Genomic DNA, 27,457 nt, shown 5'->3' with positions numbered 1-27,457 from the left:
CAATATTTCTGTGTTGCGGCTTCCAACACAAACCCTTTTAGCCGCTGAGAGCAGAGGTTGGGTCCTCAGGTTCACAGATTTGTAACGCGCTATAGTAAGTTATGACAGATACACTGAGATCCAAATATGCTTTTGGTGCATTTATTGTGAACAAACCGCACAGCTATCACAGCGCAACAAAGATGGATGAAGGTAAAAATGAATCTAGCGGATTAAACTGATAAAAAAAGGGTGATGAATGAATGAGTAGCGGTCAACAAAAATTACAGCAACTCCCAACCCTGACTCTCTCTCTCTCTCTCATCTGTAACACCGGTGAGTGCTCACCTTTAGGCACACACGCCTACTCCCACGTGAACCACACCCTCTGCCACACACACACACTCAAGCACACCGTGCTGCTCATCTTCAACCTGTATATCTCTTACATTCTGAAACTTCGGAAAAAGTGCAATTGCTATTTGCGGGTGTTTCCATTGAAAGGTATTTTGCGAATGAGTGTCTTGCGTTTCTATGGTGACGGCACAGCAACCTCAGCTGCCGACAGCTGTTGCTGTTATTGTTTTTAACAAAGACGAAAACAACGCTTGATTGCTGAAAGGCAAAGCCCGTGTGGCGCTGTCAGCGGCCACAAATAAGGGCGCACTCACACTAGGGCCAGTTGTTCCATGCTGTGCTGAAGCACGAATACCCCTTGACATACAACCATCAGCTGGTCTCAGTTCTTGGATCACCAGATTTGTTCTTCCATGGGAGAAGATGCCTCCTTCACTCTTACAAGCCATCTCGATGGGAAGGCGGGCTGACCCTAGAGACAGACTTGCAATGGTGAGAACTGTGGTAGAGACCATGCAAGTCCACTGCCCAAACCCAAACAGAGCATAGCCAAAGCTATTGTGTCAAAGCATCCAAGAACTTTTGGAGAACTAATGGGGAGTGGCTACCATTCTCTGCTTGAACAGCTGAAAAGAAGAGTTGAGCATCTCAACCGGAACAATGATAGCCATCAAATCCGTCAGCCCAAGAGAACGCCAAATGATGACAGTGATGCCAACAGAAGAGTGAGATCCAAAGGAGACAGTTATGGTTGTATACATTCTCAACCAAAGGATCTTCCTGAAGGAGAGGCATCAGACTCATTGGAGAGTAAGAGTCACCCTCTTAGGGCTGTTTGGATCTATGGGTCCTAGAGCTGTGGAACTGACAGAAGTGGATGATTTCATGAGGCTAACATACATTTATCAGCGGTACATCATAAATTCATGTCCCCTCCCCCCCTCTGGGCCTTCTTGAGGAACACTGGCCTTTTCATTTCACGAAAAGAAGCCTATGTACCCACTTCCTCACACTGACTGGCATTGATATTGATGATCGTCTTAGTGAAGCTCTTGTCACAAAGGGCAGGAGGATTGTGAGTTTCTTCCAAAGCCAAAAACTGAAGTGGGGAAATGAGATCCAAGCTTTACTGAATGAGATGGAGAATACCTCCTCAGAGAGAAACCAGGACTTGGTCGCCATAGCAGCAGTTCTTCTCGCAATGAAGTTTTTCCATGAGATGGAGGACTCCAGCTTCATCTTGGCAGATGTAAGTATCAGCTAAGTGTACACAAAGTAATTTTACTCTTACATGTAGGAAATGGTACTCCAGAGCAGGGCTGGGGGATGTAGCCAAAAAAAATACTGATATTGTTTTCAACCAATATTAAATATTTTATAATTATTGAACACATGTAATGACCTATTTTTAATAATGATCATGAGAATCAACCACTTTATTTTGAACAACCTCCTTTAGTGCTTACATATATTTATATTGATTTATTGCCCAGCCCTACTCCAGAGGTATATTTATTTATAATGTATGAAAATAGCTTAGTGACTTACTGCAAGATCTGTTTCTTTTCGGTTTTGCAGGCAACTGCAACCAAGATATCTATTGTAGCAGAGAAGGATTTCCCTGCTACACCATAGCTCATCATGCTTGGTAAGTTAAATATTTGTGTTTAATAGATAAGAATGCTTACGCATGTGCATGTTCTGTTATGATTGTAAGGTATCAAAGTCAACCGTCCATCTGGCAAAAGCTATGAAATTGAAGAGCCATACAGTGGCAGTGTTTCCCGTACAATTGGCCAATGAGAGCCCCGCCAGGCCTGAAAGAAAATTAATATGCCAAAAATAAGCAATGTATCCATTCATTCAGAAATCAATAATCATTTCCGTTTTGGAGCCTCTGTGCAGTGCTGTTCTGCAACATGAGTCAACCTGCTTTGTTGCCTAGTAATGATGCGAGTACCACTGCTGAGAGCGTGGCATATTATGCGGATGTTAAATGTTTGTAGCAAGCTAACTATGAGGTTGTTGAAAAAAGAGAAAAGATATTGTGGGCGATGGACAACTTACACACAAACACAGGCTAAGGCCAGAGTGACACACTGGATCAGTAACACAGCTTTGCTGCTGCCATGGCTGTGTTCTTCTACATCTACAACGTCGAGTACGAGGAGTCGGCTTGCGCAACACTGGAGTTGATCCAGAGGTGAGCATGGAATATTGATGTAGGAAGAATTGAAATGTGCTTCAGCCAAGCTCACAAGAGCATGTCTACAGTATTTGGTGTTTGCAAGGCAGGGCAATTATATGAAAGGAAAACTTCAAAAAAACAAATCCAAAGACACCAGAGCACATGGAATGAAGGCAAAATATTAATTTATTGTATGACTATCCCTTCTCTGATGAAGACACACCTCTGCTTCAAAACATCAGTCACACAATAAATTAAATATTTTGCCTTTATTCCATGTGCTCCAGTGTCTTTGGCCTTAAGCTTCCAAAGTTTTCCTTTCACATGAGCAAGGTATATCTTTTATGAATCTTGAAACTCTTGCTATACTATTATGTGTCCAATGTACTGTACTTAAATAGTTAAAATGTTTTAATTATTTGAACTTGATACCTTGTGATGTTCCATTGTACTAGGACACATGCATCAGTTCAGCAAAAAAGCTAAATCAATTAAGTGGGTCAAGAAATATTTGAAGAACTATTATTTCATGTTTTGTTTCTTGTCTTAAAGATTCTTTGTGAGAATCAACCCAGAGGAGGGAAGCAAATGCACGGCCAAGGTTGGCACAAGCAGGAGGACAGGAGCAGTAGTGAAAAGAAAGACGTCAGCTATGAATTCTTTTGTCACAACCTTTCTCCGACGCCTCATAAAATTCAAATGGAAGACCTCGAACTGTGCAGGCACACACACTTGAATGCCATCTATACACATTTCATAGGTAGGAACACTTTCAACCATCTCACATTCTGAAATTTGTGGATGTGAAGAACAATCTTCATCTATACAGTGATGTGGCCCTGTTAACAGGGGAAAGATGTCTGTATGTCTAAATCATACTGAACACGACACATTTTCAAAGGTCTGGATAGTGTGGCATTTTTTAAATTGAAAATGTGAAGTTTATCAGCCCTTGGCAGGTGGACCACAAAGTTAATTTTTAAACACATCTTCTCCACCTAACTCTCTGATTCATATACATCAGAAAGACACTCTCCACCGAAGTCCCAACATCCCACTGATTGACAATTCAAAGTATTGGTAACACTTTACTTGACGGGTGGGTGCGTAGCCGTCATGAATGCATTATGAACACCTTATGAACACCTTATCAAAGGTCTTACGGCTGAAATACACTGGGAACAGTCGCGATGCGAAACGTGTGTCGCGCGACACCCGCAGCAGCTCGCACCCATTCAGTCAATGGAAGCTCCTCCACCGGCCATGTGAGTGACGCACACTCCAGCAGCTGTCGCGTGGCGTCTCTCTTCTTTTTCGCGCCGGGTCTATTTTATTTCCTCGTCGCGTGGCTACGCGGCCCTCCAACAGGTAGAAAACTACAGGTGTATAAAACAAATATATTACGTTAAAAAGTGATTAAAATAAATGTCTCATGTACCAGAGGCAAAGCCAGAGGCAGTGCAACATTATGGGGTTTGTTTTGTTACATTGTGGATCCATGATCGTGTAGTTATACAGTTAATTGATACCATTTAATATAGTCTGCACTTGCAAACCCTACAGTCAGCAAATTACCTGTGAAAAGGGTACTGTCAATCCATTTTAACAGGAGGGATGTAAAAATGTGTTGAGATGCATAAAGTAGTGATGTTCGATACCACAAATTTCCTTTCCGATCCGATACTGAGTAAAATTCAGGCTGGTATCGGCGATACCGATCCGATACCGATACTTTGTGCAAATCCACCTAATGTGCCTGGTAAATCTAATAAAATTTTTAAAAAGTACTGTATTTCAAGTCATAGCATTTCAAACACTAAAAAAATAACATAAGTAAAATAATAAAATCATAAATTAAATAAGAAAATGAAACAAACATATAATTTTTTTAATTCATTCATCTATAATATTATTTATAATTTTCCCACAGATATTACAGACTTCGTCTTCACGTTTGTGACGCTGAAATAGCTCCACACATGACTCCTTTCCGCTCCACCACTGACTCTACACAGACTGACTTTGTGAGCAGCATGCCGCTGTGCTTACACATTACGCACTTACCCAGGTGGAAGAAAAAGTAGTTCCCACCAACCGCGTGTCATTTTGACAAGATCTGAATGGTTTAATTATTTTCCACTATGTTCCTGTTAATGATATGCATAACCACAAATGACTGAAGTATCAAAAGTATCGATATTTTCATTTGAGTATCGATTCTAGAGCATACAGACCCGGGGCCTCATTTATCATTGTGGATACACGTTTTTTTACACGCTCTTTCCCCCGTTTTGTGCGTACGCACTTTTCTCCGCCTAATTTGGGATCTATCAAACCAAAACCTGTCGGGAGAAAGTACCGAAATTTACGACCAGTCCGACCATGGTGTACCGGCATTTACACGCTTTTTGAAGAACAAGAGGAATTGGCGACGCCGCTGCAGAGTCAGAGAACTGCAGTATGCGAGGGAGAGAGGAGCGCGGACACTGTTTGAAGTAGCAAGTGGTGGTGATGATGAGGGGCAGAATAAATATGATTCTTCTTCTTTCTGTTCTGTTTCATTTAGATTTGGGAGTTTTTTGTATTTATTGAAGCCTTTCAATGCAAGATGATGTTTCTGACTGATATTGCCGTGTTACCGTGTATCTCGCTTTCAGAGAAATTCCGCTTCTTTCTCCGCTCTCCGTCTGTCTGTTGTCTTCACCGTCTTCCACTGACGTCATTCCACACGTTTCCAGAGTGCACATGGCTACTAATATGCACGTAACTGATTTGCATTGACCACTTATGGTTGTGTGGGGCCGTTTAGGGGGCTGGGTATGAGGCGTGTTCTCATCCACGCTTTTCTCAGGTCCGGTGTGATTTATCAAGGGAAATACCGTGCAGCCGTGTGTACGCGGAGTTTGATAGATCTGAAAAGAGTGTATATTTTTTGGTCGTACGCACATTTTGCCTTTCCGTCGTACTGAAAATTTAAGAGGACTTTTACACGCTCTTTGATAAATGAGGCCCCTGGTATCGGAAGTATCGATATTTCAGTATCGATCTGCACATCACTAGCATAAAGTGCACTCATTTACTGCAGGCAACAACAAACACAGTGAAGCCGTGTCGCATCGCGTCCGTGCCTAGTGTAGCAGTTAAAAAACTCCACTCCGCCCCGCTTACGTATCGCGTCGCGGCCGTTCCCAGTGTACTCCTGGCGTCATGAATGTCTGAGTGGGTCTGAATGAAGCTCAATCATGTGGCTAAGTCCCTCTGTTTCCTCCTCAGATCATCTTAACCATCTTGATACTCTTTGCTCTGTCACCTGGCAACCTGGGGCAAGTAGGTGGGCAGGGTACAAAGGTATAGTCCAGATTTTTAAATGTTTAAAAAGTGCACTGCTGTTTTACTACACACTTATTTACTTTTGGACATTTTATTTTATGGGTTTCTTTCAGCAATCCAAAGCTACTGATTCGAGTCAACTTGGGCTTACATGTTGAATAGCCTAATAATGTCTGTTTTTTTCTGTATAAAAAAATCCAGAGAACCGGCCTTCCTCAACATAACTATAAATACAAATGCAATTTTCTCGGAATGTCTGTGGCAAGACTAATTTTATGTCAGCATTGTGTTTCTTTCCTTTGCCCTCCACTGGACAAAGACTCTGTATTATTAAAATATTCACCAATAATTAAATTCATTACACAGACAGTTACAAACCGCTCAAATTGACCTTCCTTTGTTAATATATAACTCTTATTACGCTTTCAGACATTACATTGTTTGATGAGCTCAAATTGCTTTCTGACTGGCAGTGATAATAAGCTGGTCAGGAAAAAAAAACATTTTCTTCTTGTTCGGCTCAAAGTTCAAGCTGTTCAGTTGAAACTGTGCGCACAGCTGATGAAACCGAGTTACACCAAACTGAGCTCTGAGCTTCAATGGTAGACATGCACTTTTAATGTAAAGCTTCTTTGTGGATTGAACTTAAATTATGGACAGATGAGCAAAAATCACTGACCATGTAATATTAAAGCCATGCAGCCTCCCTTAGAGGAATAAAATCCAAAGTGAAAGAGTGAAAAAATGGCAGGCAAAGTGGAAGAACTTATATTAGTTTGGCCTTCATAAGTAAGTGATCTTTTAAAACTCACTGTTGTGTGTTGCGTGTAATTCTTGGTATCCAGGCGTGTTTAAATTGCTCAGAGCCTCTAATCTGGAATTTACAGCCACACGATTTCTGTCGCCTGCTACTGAGAGTGAAGCAACTCAACATCTTCTCCACTGTCTGTGGGATTATAAAGGTCCAGTTAGTGGCAGAGGTGGGCTGTAAATCTCCCTGTGAGAAATGTCAGGTTATACAGATATATTCAGAATAAATGTCTCTGTAGGACATAGCTCTTAATCTGTGTGGCACTCCACACTGCAGCTTGTTGCACTAAGTAAATATGAAATAATGAAGTTGAACTAACAGGCAAATATCTACAGTATAAGGACTCTGTGACTTGCTTGGTTATTTGCCAAGTTTATCTCAACCAAGACACTGAAGCAGACATGGTTTAATCTTTACTCAAAAGAACCCCTTCCATGCTTACGGTTATCATCTCTGAAAAAAAATGTAAACTGTATTTCGAATTCAAGATTTAATTTAAATGATTATTTGATAAAAACAAAGATGGACAAAATCATCCTCAGTTACTGTATTTTCAGGACTTCCAGAAGAATCTGTTAAACATCTAACCCTCTCCATAGCAGAAACCGCCCCCGAAGGACAGGGTAGGTATTGCAAGCGGCCCCTAGAAACTCCTAGGTGGGGCTTGAGGTTTACTCAAGGGTGACTGAGTAGACCCAAGGCATGATGCTGACAGACAGTACAAAACAAGCAAAATTTTAAAACCCAGCAAAAGAAGAGCATTCGTAGAAATCAGGGATCCACCAATTATCGGCATGGCCAATAATATCAGCCAATATTTGGCATTTTAATGACAATCAGCATTGGCCGTTTTTTTCACCAATAAAATTAATTTATTTTCCAAACGTGCTCCTTTGGCCCTGGTCTCTCTGCCTGAACTCACCACTCTTGGCTGTAACAATGTTCCGCCCACAGCCCCCCCCCCCCCCACATGGCACAAGTGATAGCCAATCAACACTGAAGCCTCTTCATGCAGTGCTCTGGTGAGCTAGCGGCAAGGGTAGCAACAGCAACTTTAGAAGTTACAATAGAAACCCTCTATGCTGAAGTTTTAAAAACACCATAACATTAAGATCATGCTGGATCATGCTGGATCAGATGTACCATCAATTGTAGCATCAAATGGAAAACTATACCTTTAAATTATACTTTAGTATAAGGCTGTCCCGATTAATTGACCTAATCGATTACGTCGATCAGACCACCCGCCACAGTCTCCTTGCTTTATGTATCCATCAGGGGTCGCGTTAACCGGATATTTTCCGTCATTGACCGTTTTTTTAAAACTGTGACGGAAAAATTTTGAGGCCATCCGTCATTTTGACAGATTGCAATTCACAGCCATGGCCGTCTGGCCATCTGCATTTGTTTACAATTAAGCCGGCGGATAATCAATAAATGGAGCGGTGGATAACGATATAAAACATATACAATGTCTCAAAGTCACTATGGTGAGAATTATTTTAAAAAACAAACAAACTCACAGCTGGCTGGTGCGCTCAGTAGAACGCTGTAGTACATACCCCAGGCCTGTGTGGAGCGTGTGTGGCGCTGTAGCGCTGCCACACATAAACACTAACAACAGAGAAGAAGACAGAAAGCTTCCCGCAGTATTCAAACTCCTTCAAGTGGATTAAATGTTGATGGGAGCAAGGGGGCAGTTGTCGGTCTGAGAAGTGAAGCTCACTTCCGCGTTCAAAAAACTGCAATCCCCTCGGATTCCTCTGGGGGCTGGTGTCAGAAGGGAGCATTCCCCATAGACCCCCGTGTTAAAATCGCCGACTTTACATCCTCAGTAAACATGTTAAAAGCCTGGTGTCAGAACGTTTTTTCGTCTCAATCGATAGTTTCTACCCCCGCACACACTCTGAGGGGGGTGAATTTTTTTTTAACTCTACAGTTTTACTGTTATTAGGTTAAAATTCTGGCCAATCAAGGCGCGGAAACGTTGAGTGACAGGTCTGAGCAGCTCCGTGGACAGCTGCTTCGAGGCCAGTGGGCGGGAACTCGGCCGGCCAATCCAACATGGCGCTGTTCAGGCCGCCATATTTGAGTCACAAAAACGACTCCCCAAAACCAATGGGTGACGTCACGGACGCTACGTCCATTCTTTTTACAGTCTATGGATGGGAGTCGTGTCAGTGCAAATATGACGGTCGATAATGATTTAACGGGCGAGATTCAGCTGCAGTGTCCGAGGGCCGACAGTAGTCAGCTGTTGTTAAGTTACGTAGCTGTAGCTACACAGCGGTGTGTCTCGGTACAGGTAGAGCGGTGGGGGCAGGACATCACCGTTTGTTTCACACACTCGCCGCGCACAACTCGTTAACGTTAAGCCTTATTTTAATGTATTCTGCCCGCCGTGGCATTGTTTATAACACGTAAAGCTGCGTGGGTCTTGTCCTGTCTGAATTTGTGCTGCATCTGGCTGTGTGGTCTATAGCTTCAGTTGTTTCAGTGATGCGCAGTGGCTGCGTGCGTGCGTGCGTAAAAGAGAAATGAGAGGCACAGAGAGAGAGAGAGAGAGAGAGAGACGCCGGTGCACTATGCGGTGCCTATGTGAAAACGTGCTCCTTTGGATGTTTTGGTATCCAGTAGTCGAGTTGAGGGGGGATGGGGGGGGATGGCATCCCCCCTGAAATAAAAACGATCAAAATCATCCCCCCTGTAAAAATGCCATCCCCCCTCTCCATCCCCTTTTTACATTAAATGTTGGACATAACTATAATTATATTAAGGCTGTCGCCTGGCCTGGGCATTCCCCCCGAACATTTCTTACATAGCCCAGGTCCAGGATGTTTTCTCAGACGGAGTTAAACAGAAGCGCACATTAACTGAGAAGGTAGTTTTGTAATTTCCCGGTCACAGTGAATGCAACACAGGCACGACGCCACGACCAATCAGAGAGAAGTGTTGTAGAAGCGAGAATCCTCCTCCGTGTTTTATTGGTTAACAGCCAGGTAACCAAGGTGACAGGTGATCTGAACTCTAGCGATAGATCGCGTTCCGAGCGGTTCTGAATCACGGAAAAGGGGAGAAGTTTCTGCAGTTGTGGTGACTCGCGCCAGCAGGGGCAGACCGCCGGTGGGTCAGTGGACCGGCCCGGTCCGGTCCGGCGTGGTGCTGCAAGTGACCCACTGATGTTAGTGTGTTTACATTTTGTGTTTACATCAACATCTATGAGCGCGAGGAGTGACTATTCTCGGTCAGAGTTTTGTTTTTGCTCTCCAGCCACAGCTCCACACTAGACCAGTTCTGAGTTCACTTTCATACACTTAGCCATTATTGTCATTACAATGAAAGGAACCTTAGTCAGTAGGCCTACTAAATGGGCTTTTTTAAATGTTTTATCTGAAGCAATGTTGTCTTTTCCCTTTATTTCCTCCTCAGAGTACACCAGAATGCCTTATTTATGTGTTAAAAATCACAATTTTTTTTCTGGGGGAGTGCCCCAGATATGAATTACACTGCCCCCCCCCCCCCCCCCCTTTTTTTTTTAATAAGGTGAAAAAAATTGACCATCCTCCCTGAATTTTTTTTACAACTCGACTACTGGGTATAGCCTAACACATGGGTTAGCATGTTGATTGTTGACAGAAAACTGATGTCATCATCAGGTATTTACGTTGTATTTAGATGTTGAGTGGCAGAAAGTGACCCCCGCATTCACTGATGACCCATCTTTTTTAGATGTGCTCTGACGCAGACTCTGCTCCGGAGCATTCTCTGTTCAATTTGTTTGGACTTGATATGAATTAAACATGAATTAAAATTGAATGCTATTGAATATGGCATTATTATCATTTTAAAAAATAAATAAAGTGACCGGTAAAAATAGATTATGACGGAATTTTTATGACCCCGTCAGTCAAAATGACCGGCGACGAAAAAGTCTAGCGCAACCTCTGGTATCCATAGATGTAAACACGTCCTCGTGTTGTCTTTTTTTTTTCTTTTTTTAATCCACTCCGCTGCTGGTCTCTGTGCACCCGGACGCAGCACAGCATGCAGATCGTATGTGAGGGTGATGTCCTGCACCTCTGGCTTAAAAAAAAACCACTGGTCTCCTCCATGACTATACTAAATAAATGTGCCTATTCAAAATCATTGTGCTAATATTTCGGGGTCCGCCCGCTATTCAGACATCCCGCTACTCCGACATGTCACTATTTAGACATCCCGCTATTACGACATCCCTCTAACTAGACATGCCGGTAGTCCGACACTTTTTGATACCGCTATTCCGACACGTCTTTTTTTTTTTTTTTTTTTTACACAGCTGCGATACCCAGGCGCGTCTCTCTCTCTCTTTTCTTTTCAGCATGCCTATCACTGGTTTGATGAGGGAGTGATGTTCTTAATCTCAACAACTAAACTATCAAGTCACAAACAAAACTGACACATGATAAACAAACAGAACTATGCTGCAGTTTGTTTGTCAAGTTAACCTGTCACCTTCAGCACCACGGACAGCGCCGCGGATGAGCCGCGGAGCTGCAGCTGTGAGCGTCTGGGCTCTGGGCTTATGGCCTGGAGCCTCATTTATCAAAACTGTAAGTAAGCAGTTTAAAACTGCTGCTACTAAATGTTTTGCTTAGGCCTACGGTGAAAAGACACCCAAAATATTTACACCTTTTTCAGATCTATCAAACTGTGCGTGCACAACTCTGCACCTCAACTTTGATAACTGGATCCAAGAATGGTGCGCAGTTGCGCACGTGAACACACCTCCGTCCCCGGAATGCCTACACAACCATATGGTCAGCACGTGCATATTAATTAGCCATGTGCGCTCTGTGGAGCGACAACAAAGTGACAACGAAGACAACGGGCGGAGGGAGGGGGAAAGAAAGCTAGATACATGGCATCGGGCAATAAATCAGGCAAAAACCTCCCAAATCTCAACAAAAGGGAGCAGAAAAAAAGAATAATCTTATGTAATCTGCCCCTTTATTCAGACAATCTTTTTTTTCTTCTTTTACCTATGTTAAAACGATGTAAAGCAGCAGGATAAACTCAGGTGACAGAATAATAACAGTCTCAGCTCTGCAGATCAGTGTGCGCTGCTGCCGGTGTGTTTTTAAACTTGGAGGGTTTGTTTTTTCTTCTCTAATAGGCCTATGTATTTGTGTATGAGAAACAGTGTCTCAGATGAAAAAATAAAAATAAATCAGAAGGACACGTCTGACTATAACGTAATCAATCAATGTCGGAAAAGCGGAATGTTTGAAAAATAGTAAAGTGCCGCTACTCCGACAATGAAAAAAAAAATGTCGGAATAGTGGGACGCTTAAAAAATAATGTTAATGCCGCTATTCCGACAATTAGAAGTCAATGTCGAAATAGCGGCATGTCTGAATAGCAGCATGTAACCTAATATTTCAATGTGCACTCTGCTTTATCTGTCTATTTTCCAGGTTAAAGCAAACTGATGTGGCACAGTTTTTCCCCTCCAAAAAAAAGATTATTTAGAGCATTGGTTCCCAACCTTGGGTCCGGCCCCCCTCAGGGGGGCGTCAGAGATGTCAGGGGGTCCACAGAGCAGGGTATCCGCGGGGTCTTAAAAAGTCTAAAAAAGTCTAAAATTTGAAAATCTAAATTGTAGGCCTTAAAATGTCTTAAATTTGTTGAATTTTTGTGTTCAAGTCTTAAATAATTTTAGACATGTCTTAAATTTTCTTATGCCCACCATGGGCGAGCATTTCACTCGCATTTGCCCCTAAAAAAAATACATGTGTGAACCAGGAAAATCACAAAAAAGAAAGATCACAACCTGCGATCGTTCAAAAACTACAAGTCCCACAATTCTCTGGCCTCAACGCACCAATAACAGTAGTTACGTGTAAGTAAGGGAGAGTGGAGCTGTCGGTGAAAAGAGGAAACAACGCCACACTGGTCCTGTTCTATGTTGTCCGTTCACACCGAATTTTCGCATTGTGTCCGGTGAACACACCGTCACGTGTCGTTTATTCGTTACGTCCGCGGTGTAAAAGGCCGTAATGCAAAGACGCGGTTAGGCGCGAATTCGCCTATTTGCGACGCAATACACGCAATTTTTTTTTTTGCGACGGGACCATCGCGTCTTTGTCTGTTTCACCCACAAGGGGGTTCCCACCAAACACGAGGAACGCTTTTTTCTCGCTCGAGTTGTGACGCGCGACCAATCACGAGATAACGCGATTTTGTTGCCCGTTTTGACTCGCGTGTCAAAAAAATTCAAGGCAACATTATTCAAGGCTTAAAGCCATCTGGCTGTTGGTTGTCAGTGAATTAAATAAATAATATGTTCCATAAACATTTAAAATTTCGCTCCCCAATTTCTTTTTGTGCCCCCAAATAGTTTGCTTTAGGTGTGCTCCTTGGGAAAAATGTTATGGTAGAGCCTTCGCTACCGCAAATGCTCAATAAAATGCTCCTGCGACACTTCATTGTGCTTTATTGAATGCATTTTCAACTACCGGTACAAACAAGCCTAACACGCAATTTATATATGGCAATCAATTTCTAATTTTGTGACTCCGAATTTCTTTTGTACGTTTTTTATTTGTCATGATAGGTCTTAAATTTCATCCATAATGGTCTTAAAAAGGTCTTAAAAAGTCTTCAATTTGAGCTGGTGAAACCTGCAGAGACCCTGACAGAGGTTTGTTTGTTCTGAGGTTGTGAGGTTATCAAAATTAGATTTGTGCATATTGAAATTTTAAAATTCCAATAACACATCCAATTGGATAATCAAAATCATCAAAATCAATAGGAACAAAAACCTACATACAACCTACCTGCTTATAAGGACTTGATAACAATTATGACACAACAAAGGAAAATTGACATAAAGACAAAATAAAAATATAATAAAACAAAATAAGGATGGCACAAAATAGAATAAAAAGGCTTGTCTTTGACAAAAGCTAGGGGGGTCTTTGAGGACAAAAGGTTGGGAACCACTGATTTAGAGGAATGCACACCAGAAAGAGTATCTGAAGAATTTAAATAACAGAAGTGTTCAGAAGTGTTTTTTTGTAAATTACTAATCGTCAACCAAAAAATAATCGTTAGATTAGTCAAAGAATTAAACGTTAGACTAATCGAAGAAATAGTCAATAGATTAATCAGGAGAAAAATAATCGTTTGGGACAGCCCTACTTTAGTACACTACTTAAGTAAATGTTTCTTTACACCACTGGATTTAATACAGTGAAACCAACTAAAGACCACCCAAAGCTGTTTTGCTGTAATAATTTGCTTTCTTTATGTCCCTCTTTCTCTAAACACAATACAAAAAAAGCCAGCAACACTCAGTCCTTCATGTAACTTTAAATTTATCTGAGAGATACACACTGAAGAAGACAGCCATCGAAACCGGTCTGTGTGTTTAGTTGCCTGTTCCTGTGAGAAATTAAAGTTACACTTAGGACACCGAGTGTTGCTGGATTTTTGTTTGTCCTGAGTTTCTCTACAGCGAAGCACCTCTTGAAATTTTTTTCTTTCTTTTATTTAGTGTTGTGCGTTATTCCTTCTTGTCCTCTTTCTCTAAAACTTCATCCAATCTTCATTACAGATGAATGGACCAAAGAGGAGTGCAAAAAGTGCAGTATGTTACTATAACCCACAGCCAACCCAAAGAAAGTGGCCAAATTCAAATCAACAATCTAAAATGATGGACAAACTAATAACAGAAATGATAATCACTGACAACCAGCCATTCACAGAGGTCTCTGACTTTGGCTTTATGTGCCTCATGGGTACAGCAATGCCACAATACTCACTGGAAAATGAGAAGTACTACCGCACCAAAATGCTCTCAGAAGTTCACCACAAGGTTAAGTTAAAAGCCCTGATCCAACCAGAGAATGCTGGCCATGGACTCCCCTTCATTACAGACAGCTGGTCTGGATCCACAGAGTCACTGATGAGCCTAACATGCCACTTCATTGACAGTGAATGGAACAGAAGACAGATTGTGTGATGTTTTGAACACAAAGGCTTCTACACTGGGTATGGGTAATATATCAGAGAGACATTCGTGGGCATGCTTGGGGACCGTGGGGCAAATATGGTGCAAGGAAAGACGCCCTCTGAACTTTCAGATCTCAGCTGCACAGCACACTCTCAACTTGTGGTGAATGATGGTCTATCAAGTCAAAGAGCAGTTACAGATATAACTGCAATACTAAAGAAGTGTGCCACCCATTCCCACCACTCAATTCTTGCTAAGCAGTGTTCGAAGGACCTTGGCCTGCCACTACACAGGCTAATCCAGGCTGTGCCAACAAGATGGAATTCAAAGAGTGTTGGAGCAAAAGTGTGCTCTTAACATCTACAAGGTGAGCCATTACAACACATCAGTTTCCTGATGCGTTCTTCTCTGACACTGTATTGTCCAAAGCCAAAGAATGGCTGAACGAAGATGTCAACAAGACTCGAGAAAAGCATGCTGCCACAGAGGAAGCCAGTATAGAAGAGGAGATTGCTGCAGGACAGGTCAGTGAGGAAGAGCCGGCTGCTGCAGAAGGGAGTGGGCTGACAGGAGAATCCCCAAGGGCAATGGGCAGAACAGACATGTCGTATTGATGAGATGTTCAGTTCTCTGCTAGGACCCCACACCAGTGAGCCGCTGGCCAAGTCCTGCCTTGAAGATTAGTTACAACTGTACCTCAGGGAGCCAGTGATTGACAGGGGAAGGGGTTTCCCCACTCCAGTGGTAGAAACCCACCCTCTTCTGTTCCGAGCGGGCATGTCCCCAGCAAAGTCTCTGCAATTTATCAGAGGAACTGAAGCCGTCTCAGGAGAGCACGCTGAGCAGCCCTGCTTTCTACACCACAATCTGGTGCTACTGGATTGGGACAACTAACTGAGACTCGAATTTCAGAACTGTAGAGTACAGTTCTGTTTACTTTATTGATTTTATAAAAATTCAGGGAGCTATTTTATTTATTAATTCATTTTAGTGAGCTTTAAAGGTATATTGTGTAAGAATTACTCCCATCTAGCGGTGCGGTTGTAGATCGCAAGCAACTCAGTCGTATTTTTCATGCTGCATTCACATGAAATCGGTTAGATGGCAGACGGACAACAGCCGCTGTAGGTAACGGCTTAAACAAGCCTTTATGTAAACAAGTGGCCCGTCAGCACGAGGCAAAACAATACGTGACAATATGTTGTCATGGCGATGTCGTATTGTTGACCTGACCCACGTTTTACCGGCTTTCTCTGGACTTCTGTGACTAAAATGACACCTGGTTTGTTACCGACGGCCGTTTTTCCGACTGCACCTGAATGCAAACGTGGTTTCCGTGGTTTCCTACGGTCACGCTACCACTGAACGTAAAAACATGGCGACACCACATGGCAGCCAGCACCGAGCTTACCCGCTCTATGTATGAATGATATGAACGGCAAATTCAGAGCTTACCGGAACACTTCAGTTTGTTGATGGGGGGGATTATTGATGAATGAAAAACTTACTTTTAAACGAAATAATCGATTTTCGTGAATAGATAACAGGAGAACTTACACATTGTACCTTTAAGAAATGAAATAAATGATGAATTCTTATTTAACAAACAGAAAGCAAAGTGTACGCATTGGTAACACTAAATTAACATATCTCATTTCATTTCATTTCATTTCTCCTTTATTTATTCAGGGAAGGTCAATTGAGAGCGAGCTCTCTTTTTCAATGACGCCCTGATTACAAAAACACAATTATACAGTATACAAGGTCATGATTCGCAATTACATACAGGTTGAAAAACATTTGATAATACGTTTTTAAAACTATCTAAGGAAATAAGATGATCCAGTTTCAGACAGTTTTGTAGATTATTCCACTTTTGGGGTGCATAAAACTGAAAGGCAGTCTTCCCCAATTCTGTCCTGATACTTGGAATTTGTAAAACCAAGGTGTCCTGTGAACGAGTGTGTAAGTTACAGACTCTAAGTGAGATTAAGCTGGTAAGATAAACAGGTAAAATTTCAAGTAAGGCTTTGTAAATAAAAACCATGCAACTGTAACATTGGTGTCCCACAAGGGTCGATACTGGGCCCTATTTTGTTCAGCTTGTATATTAACTAGAGTTGAGCCGGATACTCGGCTGAAACGAGTATCCGGTACGGATAAAGCACTTTTGCCGAGTACGAGTATTATACGAGTAATACGAGTCAATATCTGTGCTCGGAAAAAAAAAAAAAAAGATTGAATGAAAATCCTCATTGGGTAGCTGACTGTGTCTGCGTTCTGTGATAGGCTACAGCCCCTCCCCTACACACATGCAGGTGTGTTGCTGTGTCCCGCTCTGATCACTCACACACAGAACAGCTGACAGCTGCCTGTCTCTCTCTCTCTCTCTGTCTCTCCCTCAGTCTCTCAGGTTCGTGGGTCTTCTCCCTTAACGTTTAGGGTTTCTTCAGCTTCAGCTTTGTTATTACTTCAGTCACTTACTTATGAACCAGTAGAGTTCTGGTAAACGTGGGTTCGTTCAGACGTGGTGCCGACTCGCGTTGCGTCTCTGCCTGTCGGAGATTTTTTTTTTTTTTTCACACACGCTCTCCCTCCCTCCGCCGTTCGTCGGAGTTTTTTTTTTTTTAAACCGTCAGCTGGCGCTAATCGGTTCACGCACTGAGTGTCTGACACTTTCTTTCTGTATTTCTTTAAAAAAAATAGTAGTGGTATAAATAATAGGCCTATTACAAAACACACACACACTCTCTCTCTCTCCCCCCTCCTCTCTCTCTCATGATCAGTGATACAGAATAATGAGTGATACACAGAGTCCTAGCTGACATTCAGCTGTCTCTGTCTCTCTCTTACTCACACACACACACACACACACACACACACACACCTGGTGTGGAAATAAAATAAAGTTAAAAATTAAAAATCACACTGATCATTTAAAAAAAAATTAAAGTAAAAAAAAGAAAGTTATGTTGAGTATGAAAACTCTTGTTCATTACATTTTACTTAATAATTGCAACCACATGTGTTGTATTCATTGTTGCAAAACTTGTTGTGTAAATGAATAGTTTGTTTGCTATCATGATCAAAACCGCATTGATCTGAAGCTCAATGCTGATGCTGTCCTGTAAATAGTTTTCTAATCAGCAATAAATATAACAATTTCTGATCAATCCATATCATTTGCATGCTTAAAATAACATACCGGTTAAAGCCTCGCCCATTTCAAGACAACCCGACCCACTTCTGGGTTAAACCCCGCCCACTTCCGGTTTAGGCCCCGCCCACTCCGAGTACAGATACAGATACAGATAATTCATATGGTTAACAGATACAGATACAGATACAGATAATGCTGTACTCGCTCATCCCTAATATTAACGACCTGCCATTGATATGTCCATCTGTCAACATACAAATGTATGCTGACAACACAGTTTTATATGTACATGATGAAGATAAACAGCAAGCTGCAGACAAATTAAAGGGATAGTTCAACCTAGAATGATATTTCGCTCATTATCTACTCACCCTCATGTTGACTAAGGGCTGGAAGAATTCTCAGAGTCCACCGTCCCTTCTCTGAGTTACAGGGGGTCTTGGCGTAGCAGTGCATGTCCATATAACGGTTGCAAAGGGACACCAGAGCTCTTCGTAAAAAAACACACACAAAAAAACATCCAAATACCTCCATGATGCTCGTATGTAATGTCCGTCTTGTGCTGAAGCCCCAAATTGCATAATTGTCCCGAAAAAAATTAAATAAGTCTATATTTTAAGCTTGTTTGTAGCGGAAGCTTCTCGAAGCTCCTCTTCCTGGTCCGTCCAAATCTCGCGTGATTCGCAGTAACCGCACTGACGCCGGCGCAAATCACGCGAGATTTGGACGGACCAGGAAGAGGAGCTTCGAGAAGCTTCCGCTACAAACAAGCTTGGAATGTGGACTTATTTAATTTTTTTCGGGACAATTACGCAATTTGGGGCTTCAGCACAAGACGGACATTACATACGAGCATCATGGAGGTATTTGGATGTTTTTTTGTGTGTGTTTTTTTACGAAGAGCTCTGGTGTCCCTTTGCAACCGTTATATGGACATGCACTGCTACGCCAAGACCCCCTGTAACTCAGAGAAGGGACGTTGGACTCTTAGTCAACATGAGGGTGAGTAGATAATGAGCGAAATATCATTCTAGGGTGAACTATCCCTTTAATAGCTGCTTTGGTCCATGTTTCTGATTGGTTGACCAATTCTTGTCTACACCTGAATGTAAATAAGACTGTATGTTTTTTTCACGGAAATCTACAAAGACTCCAACCTGATGTCCTTGTTAAAGGGGAAAAGCTCAAGGTGGTGTCTGATTTTAAATATTTGGGAATCACTCTGGATTCAAATTTGTCTTTTAAAAAACATGCTAAAAAAGGTGGCCAGTACAATCTAATTTAACCTGGCAAATTGTAAACACATAAGGCCATATTTAACAACTGAGGCAGCCAAATTGTTCATGCATGCTATGATTTTTTCACACCTGGCATATTGTTTAACAAGCTGGTCTCAAGCAAACACAACATACATTTTGCAGATGCTTGCCTCATTTTTAAGATCTTACCTGGGCTTGGCCCCACCTCCCAAATTTTACCAGGAACTTTCTCAGCGGAAACAGGGCTATACAATGTGTGATTACTGCCATGATGCTGAAGCATCTGTCTAATGTTGTAATTACATAAGCAAATGCAGGTTTTGCCTCTGGCCATATAGAATTCATCATCATCACTGTTTTATGAAAACAGTGGCTCATGTTTTACTTCTACCAAAGAAAGAAATCTATAAGACTTAAATCCTGCTGAGCAGCACTGAAACAGCCCATGAAGTCTACAGTGTCGGCTGATTTGTTTTGTGTCTTCGTTTGGTATCATTTAAAATTTTGACTGTATTAGGCTGGGATGTTTATGCAATGTGCTGTCACTGGCAAATCCAATGTAGTAGGGCAGGGGTCATCAACTATATTTGTTGAAGGGCCAGAATCTTTCTCAACAGACACCTTGGGGGCCGGACATTCAAATAGGCCGAGATTGAAATTAAATTCACCCGTTTGCCTAACAATGTATTTGTTTATATTCTATTTTACCTGTAAACTCATAATTTTCATTGATACATATCTTTGGTGTTTGGAATGATATAAAATGAAAAATCTTGACAGCTGGACTTTCAGATCCTCCCACATGCTGGAGCTTTACACTGCTGACTTGCCCTGTGATTTTCAGCCTAAATATGAAAGGAGGCTGACAATCGGTTCTGATGATAGTCAGTAGTCCTGAGTAGTCAGTAGTGTTTCCCTTCTATAATACCATTCTACATCTCGGAGGCGACGTTTTTCCACACATGGACAGAGCTCAGTGGGAAACAGTAGGAGAGACACAGGCCGAGGGGGAACCGGGACAATTGCCCCTCGGGGATAAATAAAGTTTTTTGAATTGAATTGCACACCGGAGGGAGAAGCAGGTCCGTGCAGCTGTGCGCCACGGACGTGCAAAAAAAACAACAACCGAGTGGCATCAAACACGCGCTGCTACCGCATCGTTTTTGGGTTGTGAACGTGCATGACACGCATCTACACTGAATGGGTTTGAGTGCGCAAAAGACGCTACATGGCCCGCCTGTGCACACCCGGTTTAACCAAGGCGGCGGCAGCTCGCCTCTGCAGGCTGGGAAACCCTGCAGTCCAGTCGGCTCCCTAAACTTTTATGCACGGGGCTTTGGTTACCGCGGTGTTTCCTTATCCCAGCACATTGACTTACAGGCGCACACTTTGAGCGTGTCTGCGTGTCTCCGTGTCCCAGCGCATTGACTTACAGGCACACACAAACAGAGACCGAGAAATATAATAGCTACTTTTTAACTATTAGAACTCAGTCGCGGGCCGGATAGGAAGGTTCGGCAGGCCGGATTTGGCCCGCGGGCCGCCAGTTGATGATCACTGTAGTAGGGGATATAAATGGAAATTAAACCCACTTGATGACATACAGCAGTGTGTTCTCATGCCAATGGCAGAACTGCTATAAAGGGAAATAAAGTTTTTCAATGATGACACAAAAAGCTGTTAAAACCTGGAGGTTTAGTGACAGAGCCATAAAACCCAGTGAATATTGGACATAGCTTTTGTAATGGCCTCACAGGCTATTTTCCATGGCTCGATAGCATAAACAATACAGTTATGTTCCTGAGCCTTATGCTTTGCTGTGTAAGTCTGGTTAATATCATGGGAGCAATTTGCAAGGTGCTTAGGACTGCATTACATTTCATGCCTTGATTTATCTCTGGGGATAGTGCGAAGGTCTATCTCAGGCTGGGTGATACAATTAAGCGTGAGGGAGGTGGTGTTCGGAGCACAGATTAGTGCTGAAACCGTGTTATTCTTTCAAGACGTTATTACAACCCTGAATTATCAGGAGAGTGTCTAGAAAAACTGGAGGGCTAGTAATCAACCTGTGTATAGAGCTAGATGTATGATAGGAGAAAGAGAGCAATTATCACCATGCTTAAAGCAGCACAAGTGACTGCTTCAACACGGGATGGAGAAAGTTCAGCAAGTGCTGAGAACCCTGTTTTTTTAAATCTTTTGCAGTGTTGGTAGCTGCTGTTTGAGGGGGGTTTCACACTAGAGGCCCGGGCCCGGATCCGAGTACACTAGACCCCAAAGTCCAACACAAGTGTACTGTGCTCAGGCATGTTTCACAAACGACACCACTTTAAGCCGACTCAGGCACAGATCATGCGTAGGCTACTTGGGTACAGATTGTGCCCAAACAACGAAGTGAGCTGCTATGTTGAAGCAGTAAAACAGGCACGTTGGTTGTTGTTGGTGTCTCCAAAGTAATAAAAACAGGCACAGCTGTGGACTCCATTATCTACCTGCATTGGGACTGCGACTAACACTCTTCTTTCCACTACATCATACACCGAACAGTCTCAAATATCAACAAGTGCCACCTACTTGGTGACGTAAGTGGTTGCTACTTCTTTGTTGTGGTAATAACGAGTGTTTGAAGGCTGACGGGCAGGGGAGAGTGGAGGGGCTCGGTACAAATCAGTCAGACGTGAAAACACTGTTAAAGGTACAACAGACACAGAGCAATTTTTCCCTTTCATGGCTTCTTCTGTCAACCTAATGCTCCCTAGTTCATCCCTGGTCTCCACTTACTTACTTACTCCACTCAATTCATTCACATACATAAAAATGTAAATTAATTGCCAGCAGTTTTGCGTTGTCTTTTGATTTATGACTGATGAATAGCGGTAATCCTCATCCATTTGTTCTCCTGTTTTGTTTTGTTTTTATATTATTTTTTAAAGCACCAGAATGAAACTTATTTGGCTTTTTCTTAGCAAAAATCAAATATTGCTTTCATAAATACGTATTTCACTTAAGTCAAATCACACCGGCATACAAATGAAAGCTTTCTCGTATCTTAGAATGAGTTGTTACAAGTCGTTACAAATACATAAGTGGGCGACGCACCGAACCGAGGCGGCCATGTTGCATCGCCATTTTTTACGTTGAGTGGCAGCGTGACCGTAGGTAACCATAGAAACTCAGCGGAGCTGTCGGCTCGGGGAGAAAGTTTTCCAGATAGCGCCTGTTACAACTGTCACCACGTGAGTAAAACGTGGGTCAGGTAAACAATACGACATCACCATGACCACATATTGTATAGGGGTGTCAACAATAATCGATTCGGCGATGCATTGCAATGCGGGACATGCACGATTCAGCATCGATGCGGCAACGTGCCATAATCGATTATGTCACTGTTTATATTCTGGCCTCAAATAAAGTTGTGAAGTTTCAATTACCTCCGGGGGCGTTTCCGGAGAAACGACATGCGCAGCCTGTAGCTACATGCTAAGCAGCAGCACCAGCAGTAGCAGTGTTGCCGCTGGCTTTCTTTTTCCTTTTTTTTTTTTCACCCGCGGTCGGGTTGAGAATTAATTAGTTAACGCTCGTGAGTCCGGCCGTGTTGGGTCCGAGATTCAACAAACACAGTAGAGGAGGGGGAGTGACTGAGCTCAGGCTGGGGGGTCTCTGATGCAGAGAGAGAGAGACCTGCCGTGCCGTGTAAAAACAACCACAACAGAAAGTGTCACGACTTCCTGTATCTGGCCCTTCAAAATAAAAGCCCCGTAGTCTTTCATATAGTTAAGTCATATTGATTTTGAGTTAATATTGACAAGACACGGCTCCAAAGGTTTGTTTGTTTTTTCCTGCGACCAATCGACCAACGAAATTTTGGTCGGCTAATTTTTGGGGGCAGCCCTAGAAGTGATTTATGTTTTCTTTTTCAGGTTTGAAAATCCCATATCCAATACCTGTACCATTAAATTTTATTTTATTTAATGACATTTATGTCAAAGATACAGGAGAGTGATAATACATAGCAGCCGATAAAATCTGTTGTTCAATATTTCATGACTGATGAAAAATTTGCCGTGTTGTGTGCGATAGAATTTTGATGCATTGCAATGCATCGCAATGCATCGTAGAATCGAATCGAATCGAATCGTTACCTGCTGAATCGTAATCGAATCGAATCGTGAGGGCAGTGCCAATGCACACCCCTAATATTGTAACGCCTGTATTATTTTGCCTCGTGCTGGCGGACCACTTGTTTACATAGACGCTTGTTTATCTTGTTACATGCAGCCTCTGTTGTATGTCTGACGTCTGCCCGATTTCACGTGAATGCAACATCAAGAATACGTTCCAATATGCAACCGCACCGCTAGATGGGGGGAATTCCTACATACATTTTTGCCTCTAATTGATAGGATAGTTGAGAGACAGTAACAGGGAAATGGAAACGGGGAGTTAAATCAACATCAGACATTGTTTGGCTGTCGTCTGGTTAATATACTCAGTGTTTACTGAGGCCTGTTCGTACTTGGTGAAAGACAGTGGCATAAGCCTGTGTGTACATGATACCAGCAAACGCCTCCTGTTTTCAGACCGATAGCTAGATACATATTTGGCTCAGCAGCTGTCCAGTCTGGATGACAGACGTCTGGTGAATGGAGATGATGGCAAACTTCTAAACACATCACATTATTTTTCGACTCAAAAGCTTCGACTTTGGAACCTCCAGGATTCAAGACTGTGAAACAGCTCGTTCTGTCAGTCTGTGAAGCTAGAGTGTAGACGTGTCAGGTCTTTAAACAATATCAGGTGTGACCCACTGGAATAAACTGTGTAGTGGATAAGTGAGCCGGACGTTTGGAGAAACAACAAGAATGAGATTGTTTCTCCATAACGACCAGCTCACTCGACATTATCCCGCTTATTACATTTCTTACAAGTGAAATAAATAATTTGAGACACAATGTTGATTGAGAATTGAGAAATCAATCCATGAAGCGGTGGATTATCATACACAATACACAAGGCATAATGTGTATATTGTGTAGTCTTATCTGTCATAAACAAGAGATTACAGGTTACAACAGGGCTATTCAATTGGCGGCCCGCGGGCCACATCCGGCCCCGAACCAATGTCCGAGTGGCCCGGCTCGTCGTGACCCAAAAAAAAAAAAAAGACACAGAGGGAAACACGTTTTTCGAGAACTCAAAATCCCTACTGTTCCCACAAAATCCCACTGGCAAAAAAACCCGTTTAAACCCGCTAACAATCAGCTTTTGGTGGCAGTGGGAAAGGCGCGTCGACCCGCGTCGACGCGGGTCAAACGACTCGGCAAGCGACGCGGGTTAAAATCGCCTTTAATCGGCTCGGCTCCGAACGGCTTGCAGTGGGAACGCCAGACCCGCGTCAACCCGCTAATTTACGTGATGACACTGAACGTTACGTGACGCTACGTCATCGCGCCGGTCGCGTCTCATATCTCGTACCAAAACAAAGCTCTGCTCCGCTCTGCTCTCATCCGAGACTGGGATCAAAAGATCAGAGAACACTGACCAAAAACGATAGGAAAAAAGAAAAGAAGATAAGCGACAGTCTGTTTAACTGACGTGTTGTGCCGCGGACGTCCATCATCCGGCCGCAGCAGACACTCTGTCCTCCGCGGTCCTGATGCTCCAGGTCAGCCAGCCAGAGAGTCTGCCTCGGCGGACGGACACTCCGCGGCGGGCGGCTGTGGCATGACTGTGTGTGTCTCTTGCACCGCGGATGAGAGCGGGGCGACTGGTTTATGCTCTGTCTGATCTGACTCGGCTCATTTTGGTCAATGGGAAAGGGGCCAAATGCCGATTGTTAGCGGGTCGACCCGCGTTTAAAAAACCTGCGTCGACCCGCTAATTTTAGTGGGAAAACGGCTTAAGTCAGACAGTGAACACACCACTCAACGCAGCCTAGCAACACACAACCCACACACCCAGTCAGTGCGTTGTTTTGAAAGTTACCGGTAGAACCGAGGCTTGGTCGGTCAGCTGCTCTCCAGAAACACCGTGTTGGGCCACAGCCGCTCGGCACGGAGCGGGAGGCTTCGCTGCGGCGGACGGCCGGGCGGCCGAGGCTGCCCTCCGTGGTCCTGTGGTACGCTACAGGTCAGCGAGAGACAAGTCTCCCCGTCCGTCCGGGACCGAAGGACCTCACACTCTACGGGCTGCTGTGGCACAACACGGTGTTTCTGGAGAGCACGCTGACCGATCCTCAGCCCTCATCAGCCAACAATAACCCGGTGTGGCGGTTAATACCAGAGACGTTCTAATATGAGGAGACTGACCACTCGTTTGACCCGCGTCGACGCGGGTCGACGCGGGTCAAACGACTCGGCAAGCGACGCGGGTTAAAATCGCCTTTAATCGGCTCGGCTCCGAACGGCTTGCAGTGGGAACGCCAGACCCGCGTCAACCCGCTAATTTACGTGATGACACTGAACGTTACGTGACGCTACGTCATCGCGCCGGTCGCGTCTCATATCTCGTACCAAAACAAAGCTCTGCTCCGCTCTGCTCTCATCCGAGACTGGGATCAAAAGATCAGAGAACACTGACCAAAAACGATAGGAAAAAAGAAAAGAAGATAAGCGACAGTCTGTTTAACTGACGTGTTGTGCCGCGGACGTCCATCATCCGGCCGCAGCAGACACTCTGTCCTCCGCGGTCCTGATGCTCCAGGTCAGCCAGCCAGAGAGTCTGCCTCGGCGGACGGACACTCCGCGGCGGGCGGCTGTGGCATGACTGTGTGTGTCTCTTGCACCGCGGATGAGAGCGGGGCGACTGGTTTATGCTCTGTCTGATCTGACTCGGCTCATTTTGGTCAATGGGAAAGGGGCCAAATGCCGATTGTTAGCGGGTCGACCCGCGTTTAAAAAACCTGCGTCGACCCGCTAATTTTAGTGGGAAAACGGCTTAAGTCAGACAGTGAACACACCACTCAACGCAGCCTAGCAACACACAACCCACACACCCAGTCAGTGCGTTGTTTTGAAAGTTACCGGTAGAACCGAGGCTTGGTCGGTCAGCTGCTCTCCAGAAACACCGTGTTGGGCCACAGCCGCTCGGCACGGAGCGGGAGGCTTCGCTGCGGCGGACGGCCGGGCGGCCGAGGCTGCCCTCCGTGGTCCTGTGGTACGCTACAGGTCAGCGAGAGACAAGTCTCCCCGTCCGTCCGGGACCGAAGGACCTCACACTCTACGGGCTGCTGTGGCACAACACGGTGTTTCTGGAGAGCACGCTGACCGATCCTCAGCCCTCATCAGCCAACAATAACCCGGGGTGGCTGGTTAATACCAGAGACGTTCTAATATGAGGAGACTGACCACTCGTTTGACCCGCGTCGACGCGGGTCGACGCGGGTCAAACGACTCGGCAAGCGACGCGGGTTAAAATCGCCTTTAATCGGCTCGGCTCCGAACGGCTTGCAGTGGGAACGCCAGACCCGCGTCAACCCGCTAATTTACGTGATGACACTGAACGTTACGTGACGCTACGTCATCGCGCCGGTCGCGTCTCATATCTCGTACCAAAACAAAGCTCTGCTCCGCTCTGCTCTCATCCGAGACTGGGATCAAAAGATCAGAGAACACTGACCAAAAACGATAGGAAAAAAGAAAAGAAGATAAGCGACAGTCTGTTTAACTGACGTGTTGTGCCGCGGACGTCCATCATCCGGCCGCAGCAGACACTCTGTCCTCCGCGGTCCTGATGCTCCAGGTCAGCCAGCCAGAGAGTCTGCCTCGGCGGACGGACACTCCGCGGCGGGCGGCTGTGGCATGACTGTGTGTGTCTCTTGCACCGCGGATGAGAGCAGGGCGACTGGTTTATGCTCTGTCTGATCTGACTCGGCTCATTTTGGTCAATGGGAAAGGGGCCAAATGCCGATTGTTAGCGGGTCGACCCGCGTTTAAAAAACCTGCGTCGACCCGCTAATTTTAGTGGGAAAACGGCTTAAGTCAGACAGTGAACACACCACTCAACGCAGCCTAGCAACACACAACCCACACACCCAGTCAGTGCGTTGTTTTGAAAGTTACCGGTAGAACCGAGGCTTGGTCGGTCAGCTGCTCTCCAGAAACACCGTGTTGGGCCACAGCCGCTCGGCACGGAGCGGGAGGCTTCGCTGCGGCGGACGGCCGGGCGGCCGAGGCTGCCCTCCGTGGTCCTGTGGTACGCTACAGGTCAGCGAGAGACAAGTCTCCCCGTCCGTCCGGGACCGAAGGACCTCACACTCTACGGGCTGCTGTGGCACAACACGGTGTTTCTGGAGAGCACGCTGACCGATCCTCAGCCCTCATCAGCCAACAATAACCCGGGGTGGCTGGTTAATACCAGAGACGTTCTAATATGA

At 44.2% G+C, this 27,457-nt stretch overlaps 1 protein-coding gene and 1 pseudogene across 1 annotated transcript in view; one reads left to right on the top strand and one right to left on the bottom strand.

The window, feature by feature from the left end:
- Positions 1 to 27,457, bottom strand: part of LOC146964652 (inactive dipeptidyl peptidase 10-like) — a 204,040-nt gene that overhangs the window by 121,178 nt on the left and 55,405 nt on the right. The gene's annotated exons all lie outside the window — the stretch shown is intronic.
- On the top strand, positions 183 to 27,457 carry LOC146964653 (uncharacterized; annotated as a pseudogene).

The sequence above is a fragment of the Trachurus japonicus genome, chromosome 21, assembly GCF_045865225.1.
Source record: "Trachurus japonicus isolate A0001 chromosome 21, Traja_1.0".
NCBI lineage: Eukaryota > Metazoa > Chordata > Actinopteri > Carangiformes > Carangidae > Trachurus > Trachurus japonicus.
The sequence above is the reverse complement of the archived record's forward strand: the minus strand, read 5'-3'. Positions and strand labels throughout refer to the sequence as shown.